Source organism: Heterodontus francisci, chromosome 30 (genome assembly GCF_036365525.1).
Source record: "Heterodontus francisci isolate sHetFra1 chromosome 30, sHetFra1.hap1, whole genome shotgun sequence".
Lineage (NCBI taxonomy): Eukaryota > Metazoa > Chordata > Chondrichthyes > Heterodontiformes > Heterodontidae > Heterodontus > Heterodontus francisci.
In genome coordinates this window covers 38863637-38877493 of record NC_090400.1, presented here as the reverse complement: position 1 = coordinate 38877493, position 13857 = coordinate 38863637, and the positions used below count along the sequence as shown (strand labels likewise).

The window sequence follows — 13857 nt, the reverse complement described above, 5'->3', positions numbered from 1 at the left end:
AAGGGCTTGATAGGGTAGAAGCTGAGAGATTTGTCCCACTGATCAGGGAATCTAGAACACGGGGACACAGTCTCAGGATAATGGGTCAATCATTCATCACTGAGATGAGGAGAAATTACTTCACTCAAAGGGTTGTGAATCTTTGGAATTCTCTACCCCAGAGGGTTGTAGATGTTCCATCATTGAATACATTTAAGGCTTGGATAGATAAATGTTTGGTCTTGCAGGGAATCAAGGGGTATGGGGAGTGGGCAGGAAAGTGGAATTAAAGCCCAAAATCAGCCATGATCGTATTGAATGGTGGATCAGGCTCGATGGGTCATATAGTCTACTTCTGCTCCTAGTTCTTGTGTTCTTGTGGAGCTCAGAGGCGGAATGTTAATTGGTTTGCTCTGGTAAAGAGCAACTACAAAAGGGTGCACATCGAGGGGGTTGGGTGCCAAACCCAAAAATGGTCGCGCCATTGAGCCAGTGACTAAGTTGGCAAGATTTCACCCCTAGAGTCTAAACCGGGGCAGGATTTTCCCTGTGGGCATCAGGACCCCACCATCAGGTTCAAATGGAGGTCAGAACCAAGGAGGTTGTGTGGAAAACAATCCAGCTGGCTGTGATTTTCCCCAAATTGGCCAAATAATGGCCAGAGGGTGGGCTCACTGTCTAATTAAGGATGGTGGGCGGACTCTCAAAGTTGGAGGGCCAATAGGAGGCCCTCCAGCACTGAAGGAGCAGCGGGTTGCCTTTTCAGGTAAGTGAGAGATACGGTGGCCCAAATGAAGGCACCCTCTCTCCAACTTTTCTAAATTTAAAATTGAAAAAATGCCCTTGGCAGCCGGGCCACCATTGTGGTGAGGGAACCCCTCCATAGGATGGCCTGCAGCTGCAGCTGAAGCCAGGCAGGCAGGGAGGGCCCCTAAGCCTGCCTGGAGCGCTGGTCCCTCGGTCTGCCGCCGGGAGGCTGCTTCCAGGCAGCTGCACTGTTCCCTGATACCTCTGAGGACCTGGTGGCTGACTGGAATTTTCCAGTCAGCCTCTGACAATAGGCCTTCGTACAGCACTAACTAGCTGAATTGCCTACCTGCCACTTGTGGGCAGCTAGCCCTGCTGCACCCCCATCTCCCCCTTCCCACCTCTGGGAAATGGGCGGGATGGTGCCATGAATCCAGCATGCCAGCTGGCGGCATGAACTTTCGCACCCACCTACCTCCATTTCTGACCCCATTGGGGCCTAAACATTCAGCCCCTGAAGTGCAAAGTAGAATATTAAATTCAATGTAAAATAATGTACAGAAAGTGAAATAAAGAGAGGGAAAGAAAGATGGTTTTGAGAGAGAGGTTAAAAAAGAAAGAAAAACATTTAAAATGTTTTAATTTTTAATTTCTTTAAACTATCTCCAACAAGAGTTAAAATCTGAAGGAGTGAGACCCCACCCTGGTAGAAGTTAATTTTTCAGCACTGTTTGGTGAGTTGTTTGGTAAGAATTAAAACTTAGCACACAGTTAAACTTATACTTCAATGGACAAGCCCTAATTTATTCTGACATATTTAGTGGGTCTCTCGTGTATTATTTCCATTACAGTATCAATTCAAATATGCAATTTAAAAGAAACGATAGTCTTGTTGGATGAAAACTCGAAAGCATAAAACCCATTTTTCCATAGGTACGACTGGATTCCCAGTGCAGAAACTGTCCAGAACTTTCAGGCAGTAGTATTTAGAGGATATTTTTACTCTGTATAACTACTGGACAATTACAAAATGTAATTTATAAATACAACAAAATAAAAATACAACCTTTCCCCCTTATAGAAAATCGCATATTATTGAAAAGCAGACTTTGTATTTCTGTTGACAGTGATCTACTTTTCATCCCACCATATCACGTTTTAAAATCCCATTCTCAAATGAACAAAATTATTAAAATTATTTACCTTTCTGACTGTTGATTATTCCTAAATTAGTGTCTCTCCACTTTTATAAACTTTCCTCCTAGGAAAATCTGATTTATAAATTGATGGTTATTTCAAGCTTCTTTTCTCAGAAATTTTCAGTCCCCTGTTTTTGGACTTTGTTCCTTTCCCGTTATATATTATTAACCTGTGAGGTATTGCTGTGGGGTCAAAGTACCCTGATAAACTAGTGTGCTCTGAATTAACTTTAAAGGTTTCAATATGCAGATCAATTATTTTCAAACTCCAGACCTTGAATCATTGGGCATCTGTACATTTCTGGGGAAATCTGCTGTCAGAATGTAGACTAGCAATTGCTGTTTGTGAGCCTGTAATTTCAACAGATTAGGATTCCAAACGTAGCTTTTCTGATTCCAATACTAATACAAGATAGCTTTTGCAGATTTGGGTGTTCCTTGGGTGTGCACTTTAAGATCTCACCTCCACGGTGCATCTCATTGCTCTACGTGGGTAGACATGGATTTCCTGCAGTGCTGCAACCCATTTCAAGAGTTTCAGCAGCCATTAAAAGGCAAGCAGTCATGTAAAAGCAAGGGACTCATTAGGAGATAAAAGAAAAAAACATTCAGCCAGCAATTGGAGACTCTTAGTGATTTATGAAGTTCGGAGGGAACTGAAACTCCTCACTTTACTGAGAAAGGTGAAGGTCCTACTGCATGAATTTAGGAGGACAATTTAGCACCACAGGGCACTCTCCTAAGTGGACAACTGTATAACATATCTGTGAGGAGGTAGCAGATGGGGTCAATTCTGTGCTCAGAACCCAGATGGCTTGGGGTCAGATGCATAAGAAGATGAAAGACCTTGAGAAAGTTGCCAATAAAAAGCTACACATCTGTACCATATAACATGTTCTAGTATTCATGTCACAGAGTGCCTGTTAAATTCTTACAAATTTAATGCTACCCAATAAAAAGCATTCAGACTACCCTACTGCTCTTTCAATGATGATCAGACATGCTGGTACTATAGTAGGCTACATATTGCAGCTGCAATTTACCACAGCAACTCCAGGAACAATGACACCTTAAAAAGGCTTCACTGCACAAATTCTTCTAATGCTGCCCAGCTATGTGATTTATCTTCATTTACACTTTTGCACATTGGAATGCACTACTGTCACTGCTGTAAAATCCAGTGACTCAACAATACCAATCTGCTTGCAAGACAAGGTGGCTCATAACAGGAGAAAGTGAACCTGTGCAGGGCAAAGACTCCCAAATTCCTGGCCACTAACAGCCTTCAATGAGGCCATGGGGAATATCATTCACTTGGGGAGAATAGAGGGAGTGGAGCAGTATGAGAATGGAGGTGTCTCACAAGCTGGAAGTTAGTACCATCATTCTTCTGTTATGTTTTTTCCACCTGCTCACTCACTCATTAACTTACAGTGGCATACACACAAGCACATACAGTACATAATCATGTGAGCACTGTTTGAAGCAGTCTCCTTGATGCCAATGTTGTAACATATGTTACTTTCTCTTTTTTCAGAGGCTTGCTACAGGAGCCAGTCGGGAGTCCCAGTGGTACAGAAGGAAGGAACACCTCAAAACACATTCACTGCATCTGTTGCAAGCACCAGCACAGCTACACCCAACCCAAAGGGTTTATATAGAGAACTTGAGGAGGGAGAGCCAGGTAAGTCCTCAGCTATAGAGCCTAGGGATTTAGACTCATAAAGCTTGCTTTCAAAAAGAAGAATGCCTGTTGGTTGAATTGGTTCAGGACCCATCTCCCATTAGAAGGAAACAGGACCTCCTTCCGAGCACCACACCAACACCTTCAAGGCAGCATTGCAAGCATGGGGTGCCCTTTGGCATTCTCCATTCAGCCTAAATCAATGCTCTTCTCAGAACAAACACTAAAAAGTCATCAAGATGCAGGCTCGTTTGAAGAAACATCAGTGTCACTGGATTCTCCACTGTCCCAAACTATGAGCTGTCGATGAGCAGCAAGATTCATGTTGGCAGCTTGCCGGTCAAAGTTAAATGAGGTCTGACCATCAGAGTGGTTCAAGCCTTCTGATGATGAGCTGGTGGTGTGACCATTATACCCATTATATATCCCTGATCTATGATCCAAACCAGTCAGGGCCAGTACTTCAATACCTGTTCAATGTCTGTGGAGTTTACTGCGTGCCACCATCAGATGGCAACCAGCTAAAAGCTTCTTCTTCTTAGGCAGTCCCTTGGTACTGAGGATGACTTGTTTCCACTCCAGTTCAGTATGTTCTAACATGGCTAATGAGTTCAATGTGCAAACCGCAGACTCTACCACACATGGGGCCGGTGGTGTTTGAAGAGTTGGCTAAGCAAGTTGCTTGGGGGGCTGTGCGCTCCTTCTGCTGCCTATACTTGGCTTCCGCACACTCCCGTCGAAATCCCACGAGGTGCTTTGTACCTTCCTGAATGCATCTTCTCCACTTTGAGCAGTCAAGGGACAGGGACTCCCATGAGTCAGTGGGTATGCTGGATTTCTTCAGGGATGCCTTGAGAACGAACCTAAAACTTTTCCTTAGTCCTCCTATGAGTCTTTTGCTGCAGCGAAGCTCAGAATAGAGTAGTTTGCTTCGGGAGCCTGGTGTCAGACATGTGAGTGACGTGACCCACCCAGCAAAGCCAGGAACCTTGATGCTGGGACTATTGGCTTGGGAAAGTATGGTGACATTAGACCGCCTATCCTGTCAATGAATGTGAAGGATTTTGTGGAGACAGTGTTGGTGGCATTTCTCTAGTGCCTGTTGTAAGTTTATTTATTTAGAGATAAAGCATGAAACAGGCCCTTCGGCCCACTGAGACTGTGCCAACCAACAACCACCCATTTATACTAACCCTATAGTAATCCCATATTCCCTACCTACACTAGGGGAAATTTACAACAGCCAATTTACCTATCACCTGCAAGTCTTTGGCAGTGGGAGGAAACCAGAGCACCCGGCGAAAACCCACGCAGTCACAGGGAGAACTTGCAAATTCTGCACAGGCAGTACCCAGACTCGAACCCAGGTCCCTGGAGCTGTGAGGCTGTGGTGCTAACCACTGCGCCACTGTGCCGCCCTAAGTTGTCCAGTCTCCAAAGCATGCAGGAGCGCAGGGCTCACTGCTGCCCCGATACACCATGACCTTAGTCCTGGGTTTGAGGCCCTGGTCCTCGAATACTCTCTTCCTCAGTTGGCCAAAGGCAGAGCTGGCACATCATCTACAGCTGCCTTTGCTGAGAGGAGACTGCCGAGATATGGAAAATGGTCCATGTTTTCCAGGGTCTCGCCGTGCATCCTGATTGACGGAGGATGCTGTTGTGCTGCAGGAGTGGGTTGGAAGAGGACCTTAGTTTTCCGGATGTTTAAAGTAAGGCCTATCTCTCATATACTTCAGTGAAGGAGGCAATGATGACTTAGAGCTCACTCAGTAATTCTACAAAAAGTAACCATTTTGGTGAAGTAGGTTTCAACCAATGTTAACTCAGAAGGGCAGATTTTCCTTGGATTGCACTTAGCCATAAGGATTGTCTTGGTGAGGTGTACTGAGGAAAATGAAGGGCGTAATGATTGCATGCCCATGTAGAAGGCTGCTTGATTCTCTATCCTTCTAAATTAATAGATGAAAAATCAGTCAGGCTCTATTTTGTACTTGTGATCCTCGCTGTCTGATTTCGTCTACGAGCTGCTCACAGGCAATCCGTTATAGTGGAGGACAATAAAAGGAAACTCTGCCACAACAAGCTGCTTTTATACTGCTGGCCAGGTCCTGGGAAAGGGGCCTCAGAACACAGCTCTCCCACATTTACAGTACTCTGTGCGAACCAGCTACAAACTGGATCGCTCTTTCCAATGTTTAGCTGGAAGATGTTATGAATTATCCGGGACTGAATCTCAGGCAAGCAGAATGACAGCACAGAGGCAGTGGTGGGATGGGGAGAAGTGTTGACAGGTAGAGTTGAGTGTCATCTGTACATGGAGAAGCTGAACTCCTGTTTGGAAGCAATGTCAGCAAAGCATGTAGATGAGAAAGAGGAGCAGGACAAGGAGTGATGCTTGGGGAACTCCTGAGTTAATGGTGAAGTGGGAAGAATGGCGATTGCTTGAGATGCTTTTGGTTATGTTGAGACAGGTAAGACTGGAACCAAAGCAGGATAATCCACAGAGCTGCATAAAAGGGAAGTTGGAGGACGATGATCTGATCAATCGTGTCGAAGGCTACAGAGAAGCTGAGGAGGATGAGGAGGGATCATGCACAACCATCAGCCATAGACAATGTCATTTGTGGCTGACATGAGGACTGGGCTGCTGCTGTAAAACCTGGGAAACTGGGAGAAGCAGGAAGCAGAAGAGGAAAATGCTAAATGATTTATTTAGGGCCAGAAAATGCAAATGCAACTCCTTCCCTTGACTTATTTTGTTCCAGTCTGGGTCAGCCTCCCATCTGTCCAATATGGCTTCGGCCCAGAGCAGGCAAGCTGCACTGGGAAACCTGTATGCCACCACATATATGTTAATGAGGCCTGGCTTTTGAAATGGATCCAGCCTCGCACAGAAGCTTCCAAGTGGTCAGTCCCCTGAAGCCACTCTTCAGTGCAGCCACCCAAAAGTTAAGATCTACCTTCAATTTGCACATGTTGCAACCTGAACATGATCTCAGACATTTGCTATTTTATGATGTGTTGGGTTTTTCTTTCTTGTACCTTTCCTGGGATATAATTCCAAAAACACTGAGAACCCTCCAGTGCCTCACCCAAGTGAGCGCTCGTCATTCATTTTTGAGCTTTACTGCCAAAAGCCATGGGGCATATTTTCCAAGTGCATGCCAACTACAATCAACCTTACCCACCACCATTGCATGCTGGGAAATCATGGCTGCTTTTACCTGTGGTTTCCATTACATGCTGGCAATGGATGAGGTCGCTTGTTGCTGGAGCATAATGGGAATATTTATGCATCTTTTAACTGTGGGCAACTGCTCCCATTGTGATTGCAGTCTCTTGTTTTACAGTTTTGCATGATGTGTTGGGAAAAAGAGTTGCTTCCTTCAGTCTTGACTCAGTGGTTATACTCTTGCCTCTGAGCCAGAAGATTGTGGGTTCAAGTCCCACTCTAGAGAATTGAGCAGGTAATGTATTGTTATGAATGCTGGAACTTGTAACATGATTATGTTTTAAAAATTGTGATTATTTAAAACTTCAAGATGGAGTCCGGAAGGTCAGGTGACCTCACCTCCAGTCTGTGAAAGGTTACCAGGACAACAAAGAACATAGATAAAAGACTGTCTTCTGAAAACAGAGACTACAGCCACCAATACCTGCAGAACAATGGTTTTCGCCTCCCAGACTTTCGGGTCATAAAACAAAGAGTTGGTAATTCAGAAAATGTAAGTGTACCCGGCATTGTCAGCACCTGGGAACAATGAATGGCCCATGCAGCTTTGTGAAACTAGGCTTCTGGTCTCTACATTTGTGGAACAAATCAATAAGCTATTGACTTCTGAATGCAGATAAATTTAACAAACTTTCTGAAGGCAAACAGGCTGTAAGAGAAGATATCAATGGTTGGGACCTCAAGGCAGGCTAGAGGAAGGGAACTGAGCAGTTGCAGCCTCACAGAGAAGGAACCAGCAATGGCAGCTCAAGAGAGAGAGAGAGAGGAAGCACCTGCTCTGGGAAGCCTGTTACAGTAAAAGGCTGCAAAGACTTGAACCTGTTTTGAGAGTGAAAGTTTGCAGAAGAGTAGAAGACCAGAAGGATCACCAGATAAGGATCACCTTATTCATGGACTTCCAGATCGGAAGGGCCCGGAGATGTGAGTGAAGAGGACATTGATTTTTGAAATACTCTGGGAGATCCAACCCATTGCAACTGGGAGGAGTTTGGGACTTTAAACCACAAAGGATTTTGTCATCAATAAGGACTGTGTAATGTATAAGTGTGGTGTGAGGCTTTCAAGTGTTTTTAGTAAGTAAGGAAAATACCTTTCTTTGCAATTTGGGGTATCAGCTACCTTTAAAGTACTATTCAGTTAATTGGGGTTTCTTGTAGTTTAGTTGTTATAATAAAAGTCTTAAAACATGAAATCTTGTTGTGTAGTTCTTGAAATTGGTATGGGGGTTCATATCTCATATTTTTCATATTAATGATCTCACTGAGGTCGTAACAGAATGCTGATACTCCAATGCAGTATTGAGGGAGTGCTGCTCTGTCAGCAGTGCCACTTTTCTGATGAGACGTTAAACAGAGGCCCTGTCTGCTCTCTCAGGTGGATGTGAAAGATCTGCCAGCACTATTCAAAGGAGAACAGGGAAGTTCTCCTGGTGTCCTGGCCAGCAGTTAATGCTCACCCAACACCTAAAACAGATTATCTGCTCATTCATTTCATTGCTGTTTGTGGAAAGTAGCTTTGCGCAAATTAGCTGCTGCATTTCCTACATTACAACAGTGACTACACTTCAAAAGCAGTTGACTGTAAAACGCCTTGGCACATCATAGCGTTGTAAAAGGTGAAACTCTTTCTTTAAGGGCTGCTTTGCTATATGATTATGCTCATCCAAGCTTATTTTTGCCCTATTATTAGAACAGTGCATTAATGTGCAATAAGTAGCTCTGTTTTATAACAAGTTGTACCTCCTGCCTGCATCCTCTCCCCTAGAATGTGCCCCTATGATCATGCCATTTAGGAAAATCTTTAATACAGTTTCATTTACTGTTAATCACATGAGCACTGTACAAGCTGAGAACAAAAGTGCTGCTGGTTGATGTGTAGTCTTGACCCAAATCTAATAGGCAGTAGGAATTAAAGTAAGGCATGGAAGGAATTTTGGTAAATCGGATCATTCCTTGAGACCTCTCTGAGTTTTTGTCTAATTAACTGGCTGGTTAGGCCATTTAACAACTCTTACATTTATAGTGCATTGACTCCACCAGTACTCCAACCATTTTCTATCAGATAAAATCACAGAACCTGTTGTGTATCATTGTGGCACCAAACCAAGGCAGCAATATTCTGTGCTGGACAGAGAACAAAGTGTTCTTTCTTTTAAAGTCCGGTTTACAACTTTTGCTTCCCCTTATGCATTAATGCCCAGGAACTACCGTTATATTATTATTGAAAATTAAACCCACTCATTTAGTTTAGACGCTATCCAATATATTAAAATATCTGTAATCTGAAGTATCTGGCATGGTGCTATTTGCAAATAAAGTATTTTTTTAAAAATACGTATGATTAAATGGATTCTGATGAACTACTGCAGCTAAATAAAGAAATGTGTACTCCTTACATTCTGCAGTTACATACAGAAATAAATATGTGCATTTATCATTTTTTGGTTGATTTGCTTGTCCATTTTGTACCTGTAGCCAGTTTTAACATTTTATGAATTTCATTGATTTTGTCTCTAACACAGCAATATCAAGACCCAACATTTAATTAGTGATGTTTCTTCTGCCCTTCCTTCCTCCCATATGGTAGATTTCAAAGAGCATACATTAAGATTTGCTTTGTGACTGATGACAGAAATTCTATTGTGGTTGAGTGTTCTGGTGTTGCTCACCTTGTCCTCTCTCTTCTGAGTTCACTTGCCACCCTATCCTGCCTGAACCTCTTCCTCCGTATAAAATCACTTACCCATATTCACGGCCACCTCTTCAACCTTGCCATCTCACATGATCTCTTTATTCCCATGGTCTTAATCACAGTATAGGCCATTTCCAACTAGGTTCTTGTATCTCATACACCTTCTAATCCCACATCCTTCTGTGTCCTCCCTAGGAAGAAATCCGTGCCCAACACCCCCAACTGCCTGCCAATTAACTTATAATTACATTTTCAAATGGTTTTTGGCAGCTTCTCAATCGCTCCCTATCCTCCATCTTCGATGCTCCTGTTCTGAGTAAAACCTACTCTCACCCACCCCAGTCAATCCTGCTGGTATGGCTCCCCTTTAGATTAGAGATACAGCACTGATACAGGCCCTTCGGCCCACCGAGTCTGTGCCGAACATCAACCACCCATTTATACTAATCCTACACTAATCCCATATTCCCAACAAACATCCCCACCTGTCCCTATATTTCCCTACCACCTACCTATACTGGTGACAATTTATAATGGCCAATTTACCTATCAACCTGTAAGTCTTTTGGCTTGTGGGAGGAAACCGGAGCACCCGGAGAAAACCCACGCAGACACAGGGAGAACTTGCAAACTCCACACAGGCAGTACCCGGAATCGAACCCGGGTCCCTGGAGCTGTGAGGCTGCGGTGCTAACCACTGCGCCACTGTGCTGCCCTCTTTTCCTCATTTCCAAGAGGCACAGACCGTGTATCTGACAAATATCTGGATTAGCCATTTATCAACACATCTAGCTGGACAACACCAAGCACAATTAGACCTTGCTTTCCACTCCCAGTACCGCTGAGAACTCCAGGATCATCTTGCAGAGCAAAGGTAATGCCCAGCTCCTTCTGTCCATTATTAACTGTCTCCTTAGTCTGCTCTGCCTTGTTCCACTTTGTTCACTTTTTACTATTGTGAGAAGCTTATGAACTTCTTTGTCACCAAGATTGAAGCCATCCATTCAGCTGTCATAGCTGCTTCTCCCTTCCCTGTGCCCACCAAGCCAAATCTCCCACAAGACTCCTCCCTGCCCAAGCCCTGAACCTGTACCTTTCTCTAATTTCTCTCATTTCTCTCTTTTTTCCCCTCAAATCCCCTGCAAGTTCATGTAACGCATCCCCTGCTCACTTGTCACCATTTCACTAAACTGTTGACCACCCAATTTCCCATCCTGGTGCCCATGCTAACTGACATTATGAACGGTTCCCTCTCCTCAGGTTCTGTTTCCCTGCCCTTTCAAAACCATAATCATCACTTCCTTCTTCAAAAAATAACAAACCCTGGACCCCGCTGTCCTTGCAAACTACCTCCTATCTCCAACTTCCCTTTCCGATCCAAAGTCCTTGAAAATGTTGTTGCCTTTCAAATTCAAGCGCATCTTGTTTTGCAACTCAATGTTTAAATCTCTCCAATCAGGTTTCCATCCACCCCACATTGCATTGACTTGACCCTAATCAAAGTCACAAATAACATCCACTTTAACTGTGACCACGGCGCACTATCCCTCTCTGTTCTCCTCAGCCTCTCTGCAACCTTTGACCACACCATCCTCCTCAAAGCCTCTTCTCCATTGTCCAGCTCAGTGGGACTGCCCTTGCATGCTTCCACTCTTACCTATCTGTCCTTACTTTTATAATCCCTTATAAATTTCTACGCTGGGAATTCTAGCCTGATTGTAGGATTTCAATATGAGTTATGAATCAATATAGCAAGTGGTGCAGTGGTTAGCACCGCAGCCTCACAGCTCCAGGGACCCGGGTTCGATTCTGGGTACTGCCTGTGCGGAATCTGCAAGTTCTCCCTGTGACCATGTGGGTTTTCGCTGGGTGCTCCGGTTTCCTCCCACAGCCAAAAACTTGCAGGTGATAGGTAAATTGGTCATTGTAAATTATCCCTAGTGTAGGTAGGTGGTAGGGAATATGGGATTACTGTAGGGTTAGTATAAATGGGTGGCTGTTGGTCGGCACAGACTCGGTGGGCCGAAGGGCCTGTTTCAGTGCTGTATCTCTAAATAAAATAGCATCAAGACAGGTGTATGACATGAAAATCTGGAGATAAATCATGTTAAAATGCATATAAGATTTGCAGGAGTTGCCTTTTTCTGTGTGCTTCCATTGGCTTTCATTTGGTTTCATGTTTGTGTATTAATGTTGAACTAATATAGGCACATTTTGTTTCTTAATACAGTAAATAAATGGTCTTTATTCTTCTCTTGATAATTTTACGTTCTCTTCACCTGAAGACACTGGGATACTGTTCCACAGGCTTTCAGATACCTCACCAAGTGGGCATCACTCAAATGTGAGCACTAACAGTCGCTGCCAGCAGATTATCACAGCTGAGTGTAATTCTCTTCTCACCTGACGCTCATTCTTGCACACGTCCAGGTAAAGGACATTGGATAGAGTAAGGAGAGGAAACTATCTTAAATCAGTGGTACTGAGGACAATTTTAGTGTCCTTATCACCCTGGCTGACATTAGTTAAATCAGCACAGATCAAGGATGAATTCTGGAACTTTCCTGGCCTGTGTGGCATTGTCACTCAAATCTCATGGAACACAGAAACATAGGAATAGGAATAGACCATTCAGCCCACGAGTTTGTTTCATTATTCAATGAGATCATGGTTGATCCGTATCCTAACTCCATCCACTGACATTGGCTCCATATCCTTTCATAGTCTTTGCTGGCTAGCAAAAATCTATCAATCTCTGATTCAAAATTATTATTTGTGTTAGCATTTACTGCTTTTTGTGGGACAGTAATCCAACCTTTGTGGAAGAAATGTTTCCTAACTTCTCTCCTGACTGGCCATGATGGTCCCATCTTGTGTTTATTCTAAAATATTAAGATAAAAATTGCTATTTTGAAGTGTAAAGAGTTGAGAAATTTGGTAAGGAGAAGAAAAAACCTCAGTGATGAAACATTTCACAAAAATTCGGAGGAACACAGACGACTAGAAGTTCTTCTGATCTCCTGCAGTAAATGGGGGCAGAAATCCCAGAAAAACAGAATAGATAACTGACTGGAAATTTTGCTGACCTTTCACTAAAAGCAAGGTAGGTGATTTGGGAATGCACATAGAAAATCCACCCCAGAGTTGGTAAATTAAAGCCGGGATTAGTGCTGGGTGTGTACTGGTGATGTATTAGCTTAAAGCTGCTGGGGTAGTTTTTCAACTTGGCATGCTTACATAAATTTGGCATTGTGGATTGACTGCCTGTTATAGAAAGCACTGAATTCAATGACAATGAAAATCAGGCAGTTTCTTTTATGGCCAATCCACAAGATCAGGGATACACCCAGTCAGTAAATTGAAAACTGACCTCAGTTTATCTTTTGCTGGCTTATATTAATCTGGTCAAATCATTCCAAAAATGGCCCGGAGTGTGTGATATTGAGCTTCTAATCACATCTTTTCTCTTCTTCATATCTTCTTGTAAGGAGTACCATTGGTCTGCAATGACAGGATGTCAAATTCCACTTTTATTGTAAAACATTTCAGATATTTCTGGCATTTTTTCCCATCGTTTTGGGGATCATAATCTACAAATCCATCCAATTTTACCAGTAGCCAGATGTTCTTAATGGCAATATCTCAGAGAATTATTGCAAGAATTTTTACAAAGTCATATTTTAATACATAATTTGTTATTAGAAATTCATCTGAGCTTAAAATTTCACACAGTCATGGCACACTTTCTCCAATCTGTTCATTTCTTCAGCTGTGTTGTGAAAGTGAATAAGATAGGCTTCGTCAGTCGAGGTAACTGGGCTGCTTCTTTCCTCCAAAGGCTGTTCTGGGATTGTTTCATAAGCTGGAATCTGCAAAACAGAGGGTCTGGTTTTAGAACTGCGGGTAGCAAATAGGTTATACAAATCTACTTTTCTCTGTTAAATTCAATGTTTAAATTGTAGATTTAAAAAAATTAAACAGGACAAATCTACACTTTATAAAGTGCCTCTGCAATTGAGTACTGAAAACAATAATAAAAGTACGTTTCTGTGCATTTTTCTACTGCTACGTATACAATTTATGATGTCTGATAAATATCTATTGTCATAATTTGCACCTTCTCTGACTTTTGTGCTCTAGGTTCACACTCAAATGCAGTACTGAGGGAGCACTGCACTGTTGGAAGTACCGATTTTCGGATGAAACGTTATTAAAGCAAGGTGTCGTTTGCACTCTCAGGTGAATGTAAAAGATCCCACTATGGCACTATTTAGCAGAAGTTGCAGGAGGGTTCTGCCCGGTGTCCTGGCCAATATTTATCCTTC

At 43.1% G+C, this 13857-nt stretch overlaps 1 protein-coding gene across 2 annotated transcripts in view; it reads right to left on the bottom strand.

Moving 5' to 3' along the window:
• The window catches only part of zgc:174895, a 33752-nt gene extending 31673 nt beyond the window's left edge, over positions 1 to 2079 (bottom strand). For both annotated transcript variants that reach the window (XM_068009977.1, XM_068009976.1), the window contains exon 1: positions 1930 to 2079. The gene's annotated coding sequence lies outside the window, so the exon portion shown is untranslated. The remainder of the gene's footprint in view (positions 1 to 1929) is intronic.
• Between the last annotated feature and the right edge of the window lie 11778 nt (positions 2080 to 13857).